This window comes from Protopterus annectens, chromosome 11.part0 (genome assembly GCF_019279795.1).
Source record: "Protopterus annectens isolate FY-2018-M chromosome 11.part0, PAN1.0, whole genome shotgun sequence".
Lineage (NCBI taxonomy): Eukaryota > Metazoa > Chordata > Ceratodontiformes > Protopteridae > Protopterus > Protopterus annectens.
This window is the reverse complement of record NC_056745.1, coordinates 1,446,296,807-1,446,304,271: the sequence shown is the minus strand read 5'-3', so window position 1 is coordinate 1,446,304,271 and position 7,465 is coordinate 1,446,296,807.

The following is a 7,465-nucleotide window of genomic DNA, read 5'->3' as shown; positions in this document are numbered from 1 at the left end:
ATTCATGCAGACCCACACACACACAAACACACACACACACACACACACACACACACACACACACACACACACACACACACACACACACACACACACACACACACACATTTCACAAAAACTGCCGATATCGGCCCACACACATGCAAGTGAAGAAAACCTTAATGTTGATTGAGATATAGTTCATGTTATTGGTCTGAGGTGTTTACTGTTTTACTGAATGTTCTGTGCTTCTTGCTCAAACACACTCACTATTTTGTTGTCAGCCTTATCCTACTGCACCCCACCCACCCTGTGCAAATGATGGTGACTGTGCCACACCCTTTGTTCATTTGAGTTTGACTTAAGAGTGCATATATGTCTGATGTACAAAATGGCTTACTAAGAAAGTCTTTCTCAGTATGTTGTTTATATGCACATTTAGTACATAACAGAATTGTGGATGACACCACCACCTTCAAACAAATTCTGAAAAATCATCTCAACTCTTCCTGACTATGTACCTGCTCTATAACAACCCTTCCTGGCTATGTACTTGCTCTATAACAACCCTTCCTGACTATATACCTGCTCTGGAACAGCCCTTCCTGGCTATGTACCTGCTCTATAACAACTCTTCCTGACTATGTACCTGCTCTATAACAACCCTTCCTGACTATGTACCTGCTCTATAACAACCCTTCCTGCCTGTGTACCTGCTCTATAGCAACCCTTCCTGACTATGTATCTGCTCTATAACAACTCTTCCTGACTATGTACCTGCTCTATAACAACCCTTCCTGACTATGTACCTGCTTTATAACAACCCTTCCTGACTATGTACCTGCTCTATAACAACCCTTCCTGGCTATGTACCTGCTGTATAACAACTCTTCCTGACTATGTACCTGCTCTATAACAACCCTTCCTGACTATTTACCTGATCTATAACAACACTTCCTGGCTATGTACCTGCTCCATAACAACCCTTCCTGACTATGTACCTGCTCTATAACAACCCTTCCTGACTATGTACCTGCTCTATAACAACCCTTCCTGGCTATGTACCTGCTGTATAACAACGCGTCCTGACTATGTACCTGCTCTATAACAACCCTTCCTGACTATGTACCTGATCTATAACAACACTTCCTGGCTATGAACCTGCTCTATAACAACCCTTCCTGACTATGTGCCTGCTCTATAACAACCCTTCCTAGCTATGAACATGCTCTATAACAACCCTTCCTGACTATGTACCTGCTCTGTAACAACCTTCCCTGGCTGTGTACCTGCTCTGTAACAACTCTTCCTGGCTATGTATCTGCCCTATAACAACCCTTCCTGGCTATGTACCTGCTCTATAACAACCCTTCCTGACTATGTACCTGCTCTATAACAACCCTTCCTGGCTATGTACCTGCTCTATAACAACCCTTCCTGACTATGTACCTGCCCTATAACAACCCTTCCTGGCTGTGTACCTGCTGTATAACAACCCTTCCTGACTATGTACCTGCTCTATAACAACCCTTCCTGACTATGTACCTGATCTATAACAACCCTTCCTGGCTATGTACCTGCTGTATAACAACCATTCCTGGCTCTGTACCTGCTCTATAACAACCCTTCCTGACAATGTACCTGTTCTAGAACAACCCTTCCTGGCTCTGTACCTGCTATATAACAGCTCCTCCTGGCTATGCACCTGCTGTATAACAACCCTTCCTGACAATGTACCTGCTCTAGAACAACCCTTTCTGCCTATGTACCTGCTCTAAAAACACTTCCTGGCTATGTAGCTGCTATATAACACCCATTCCTGACTATGTACCTGCTGTATAGAAACCCTTCCTGGCTATGTAACTGCTCTATAACAACCCTTCCTGGCTATGAACCTGCTCTTTAACAACCCTTCCTGGCTGTGTACCTGCTCTGTAACAACTCTTCCTGGCTATGTACCTGCTCTATAATAACCCTTCCTGGCTATGTACCTGCTCTATAACATCCCTTCCTGACTATGTACCTGCTCTATAACAACCCTTCCTGACTCTGTACCTGCTCTATAACAACCCTTCCTGACTATGTACCTGCTCTATAACAACCCTTCCTGACTATGTACCTGCTCTATAACAACCCTTCCTGGCTATGTACATGCACTATAACAACTCTTCCTGACTATGTACCTGCTCTATAACAACCCTTCCTGGCTATGTACCTGCTCTATAACAACTCTTCCTGGCTATGTACCTGCTCTATAACAACCCTTCCTGGCTATGTACCTGCTCTATAACAATCCTTCCTGGCTATGTACCTGCTCTATAACAACCCTTCCTGGCTATGTACCTGCTCTATAACAACCCTTCCTGACTATGTACCTGCTCTATAACAACCCTTCCTGACTATGTACCTGCTCTATAACCTACCCTCCTCCTTTTCCTTATATGGTAACTAAGCACCTCTGCTTTTTACTATTTCTGACTGATTATATTTTCTTTACAATTATTATTTTTATATCACTTGCTGATACTGGTATAATAATGCTGGTTAATATATCTCTGTTTATACCTCTCTGATTGAATTAATCTGGCAATCAGCAAAATTCCTGCTTTTATGTATATATTCTTTATATATTACTGTAATCACTGTATGCAACACTCTCTCTACCTTTGTACCAATTAATGTTTAATATTTTATGTATCTATGTTCTTGTCAGAGCTTTTCTCCCTGGACCTCCACTGAAAATGGGCTCTTTTAGGCCCAGTGGACTTTCCCAGTAAACAAATGCAATAAATAAATAAAATAATGTTTCTGTAAATACTCATTTCAGGAGGCTTTTTTCATTTAGTATTGTAATTCATGCATTCAAGCCACAGATGTTGCACTGTTTTGTGTCCAGTGGGTAAGTGACCAGCTTGATGCTGGTTACTGTGTACAATGCATACCTGTATATTGCAGATATCATTTATATAAGCCAGGAGTGCCATTGGTGGACACCTCACTCAGGTTCTGATTGAGTACGTTTATGAGTGACAGTATGCAGGTAGTTTATCTTCTTACACATCTGTTCATATAATACAGGTTTTGCACTTACCTTGACATTACTGAGGTAACAAGTCATGTGCTTTGGGGCTGTCTCTGATGCTATCTGTACACAGACATTACATGGGTAAGTAAAGTTTGTGGGCATGAGATGGCACCATTTTTAACATTTGTATGTGCTTAGGATGCTATGTGTATTCCTTTTATGGTAAGTGTGTGTGCTATGATATGCCTCTTAATTGCTGAGTCTGTGTAATAACCTTTGAGTCTCAGGTGGTGAGTGTGTGTGTGTGTGTGCTATCATTTGCTTGTTAGACAGAGCAAGAGCCTATTGTGCATGCCTACTTCTGTTGGCTACCTCTGCAGCGGGATGTTCTACCTCAGAACTCTTGTCTGCATGTGCTGGAGGTGCTGGCTCTGCCTGTGGTCCAGGAATGTGTCGTCCTGGCCCTTGCTGTTTCTTTTGCAGCTGTTTACTCAAGGTGGTATTGTGTAACATGGCACAGACTGTGAACATTTCTGATCAGGTGCCGTGGTTGTACTACAGGGCACTTCCTGATGTGTATAGACATTGGAAATGTGACTTCAGCATGCCAAAAACATGCTCTATGATGTTTTTTGTTTGAGTGTGCTCAATGATCTATGATGTTTGTGTTCTGTGGGTGTGTGTGTGCATTTCTAATGGGTATCATGAGCCACAGTTGCAGTGCATAACCTGCATCATCCAGTAGATTGTCTTGTGGAACATCACCATCAGCAAACCTTGTGTAAAGCTACAAGGTGTGTCATATGTGTGAGTCATGATAGCTGCCTGGTTTGCCTGCACAGACACTGAGTATGATCCCTCGGGCATTACAGTCAACCTGGCAGTTGATGGAATGGAACCCCTTCTTCTTGATGTGCATCTTTCCCTGTTCAGCAGATGGTGCTTTTATTTCTATGTGAGTACAATCTATGGACCCCAAGACTTCCGGGAATTGTGCTGCAGAATAAAATTCCTGCATTGTTCTTGCTCTCGCTTCTGGTGTGAGTGGGAGATAGTACTCCCTTGCATGTTCAAGCACAGCATTGAGACACTGATGAAATATTCTGGGTGCTGAGGCCTTTGACTCCCCTTGTATATCTCCTGTGGGTCTCTGGAATGCACCAGTAGCTGATATCCTTAATGCTACACATACCTTAGCTTCCACTGGTATAGGTGTCATGCACTCTGTGATATGTTATATGGAGTCTGAAGACACCCTTCTTTTCCTTGGATGAGGACTATCAGCAACATAGATTTCAGATGTCGCACATACACATGTAAGAGAGCAGCAGTAGCCCCTAAAATTGCTTTTTTTTGTAAGTGTGATGGTGGCTGCATTCCAATGGGTTTTGGTGTTCATGGCAAAGGACTACACCAACTCTACATGGTTACTTTGTAGCTTCCTGAACGGGTCCCTATTATTTTAGCAAACACAATGAATTGCAAATGCTGTTTAGTCAAACATCATTACGCAAAATGGCAAAATACTGAAAGCACAAAACAGTGATTTTTTTTCCTAGGAAAAAAAAAATCACTGGGCCGTTTTCGGGACTTTGCCATTTCCTCCAATGTGGAGTGATCCTGGAGTTGGTATATTTAAGTAGGGGGGTGTAGGGGGCGAAGTCCCCCACTTTATTTTGTGTTTTGATTTTTTTTTTTTACGGATCAATCCGTGTTCGACATTTTGGGTTTTTGGGGATTGTGGGTCAATTATATAGCGTTCGCAATTCATTGCATTCGCTTATATAATATAGACCCTCATGAATGGCTCCACCATCTTGGATTGATTCATTAGCATGTAATTCAGCTGACTATGCTTTCATTGGCATACCCTACTGTTTACCTTTGTTTGGCACATCTACATGATGTATAGAGCCATATAATGAATGTAAAATGGCACACTACAGTGTGTGTGTGTGTGTGTCACACACTGACACACACACACACAACAGCAGTGAGAAAAGTAGTCGCCCATAAACATATTTTGAAATGCTTAAATAAAAAAAAAATATGTGCACATAAAGTATAAGTAACTGGCTGTTGTTTAGTCATTTAGTTGAATCTGACTCATCATGATATTAAGAAGTTCAGCATGACAAATTTGCTTCTACAAATTCTTGTAAATTCATGTTCATTACTTCAATAATGCTGTCTCTCCACACTAGTCTCTACCATCTCCATTATCTTTTTCCTTTAGATCTTCTCCAGGATCAGTATCTTTTTAAGTGAATCATGTCCTGTCATTATGTGAACAAAATATTTGGGTTTTAGTTGTTATATCATGCCTTCCAGTGGAAAGTTTGGATCTTTTTTTTCTTTTTCTTTTTGCTGATTACTGATTGTTCCAATCCCCTTGCAGTCCAAGGAGTTATCAAAAGTATTTTTTCGAACACCAGTGTTGACAAACATCAGTTTTTCAAAATATAGCTTTACTTATAGTCCAACTCTCACAGCCAGACGTTAATGTCACTGCTGGGAAAACCTTCGCTTTGACTCTACAATACAGACTTCTGCTGACAATGTGATGTCTGTTCTTTAAAATCCTATCCAGGTTTGCCATATCTTTTCTTCCAAAAAGCAAGCATATTTTAATTTTGTTGGTGCCATCACCATTTGCAGAGATCCACAAGCCCAGGGAAACAACTGGTTCTTTGTCCTCAAAAATCCAAAATTCCACATCAGACAGGAGGAAGAGAGGCGATGCTTGAGTGAAAGGTATAACAGAGGAGAGGAAACACTTGAACATTTTACAACATCTTCTTCCTTTATCAAAGGAATATGGAAGAAATAACAAAAAGAAAAGAAATATGTGGATTTGTTTGAGTGTGCAGATTATGCAAATTTTTATAATGTTGTATTTGGATTGTGGGAAAGAAATGGGAGATAAAAAAGAATATGTGAAGAGTTATGCATGTATGTTGCCATATTATGGCATACATATAATAGGAGATGTCAGCTTAATTTAGAGCAAAATATATGCAGAAATGGGAAATACCAGTAAATAAAAAAAGTTATTTGCTTTTTATTTAATGTAGTTATTAGTTAGTTAAACCTACTAGGCACAAGTGAAGGCCAGAAGTACTATCTACAAATGCAGACTAAGGGAATTAAACCCAGTGCTACACAATGAAGCTCAGAACCAATTAATATCTTAATCTTCTGTGCTAAACCACCTGCACAATTTTAAATATGCCTTAAAAAATGTTGTTAAAAGAAAAATAAATGATTTTATGAATTATATGCTCTTTTATAATTTACCAAAATGTGGCATTTTTCCAAAATAGCACCAGAATACTAGAATAAAATCCAGAGGACATTAAATCTATAAGCTTCATTAATGATTTAAAAAAAAACTTCAGAAAAACACACAATGAAATCATTCCAATGTCATTGTTCTGACAGCCATGGATAACTTAACATATTTAACCCCTATCTGTCATAAGACAAAACATATTCCTACTCACCCACCATTTAGCCTTCTCTCCTCCTGCACCTCTTTACCCCACCCCTTAACTCTCTTTCCTTTATATTTTATAAACAATTACCTTACTTCTTCCTTCCTGCTTCATTCCTCTTTCCTTATCATTCACAAGAATCAATAGCTGTGGGATATTACATGATTTGTTTTGCACTTTAAATGTTGTCAAGGCGGCTTACATTTTAGTTCTGGTAGAGTCCTGGTATAAATAGAATAAAAGCACTAAACTACAATAGAGTTAGTGGTCTAGAGAATTTTGTGGTGTTTTCATCATTATTATTAGAACAAACACCGAGAGAATGGTTGTTGTTACTTTTGTGATAACAATGGTGAACAGTTTTCCTTCTCCTTTTTGTTTTTTTGTGTTTAATGATGAAAGTAGTAGAGAAAGTAGACATCTGTAAAATAAATAAATTAGGCAACAAAAATGTAAAGAGTATCCCCAGGATTCAGCAAGCAGCCATGCAGGAATAAGTTATTCCTACACGGCCTGGACCGTTCCTGTACAGCACGGCAGCATGCCTTGCAGATTCATGAAGGTGCACTGCCTTTGCTGTTAAACTGACACAGAGCTGTGTACAAGTGCAGGGGGTGTGTCTGAGAGCAGAGCTCTCACAATACACATGCCCCTGCACTCCACAATTGCCTTTCGTCAATTAAAAATGAGCGAGAATGCTTGTAACACCCCCAACCCATCAGGAAAACAAAAATCAGTGGTCAAAGGAATAAGGGACAATCGTCCCTACCAAGCCAAAAGTTATTTAGGATGACACAGGCAGCATAAGCACATAGCGCACACCTCCCAACCTGTCAGAGGTAGTAATGTGGACAAAGCCAAAAGGGACAATTGCCCCACAAAGCAAAAAGCTGATAAAATAACAGGTTTAGCATTAGCATGGATATTTTGAAGGGTGTAGATAAAATAACACATCAAAACTTTTTGT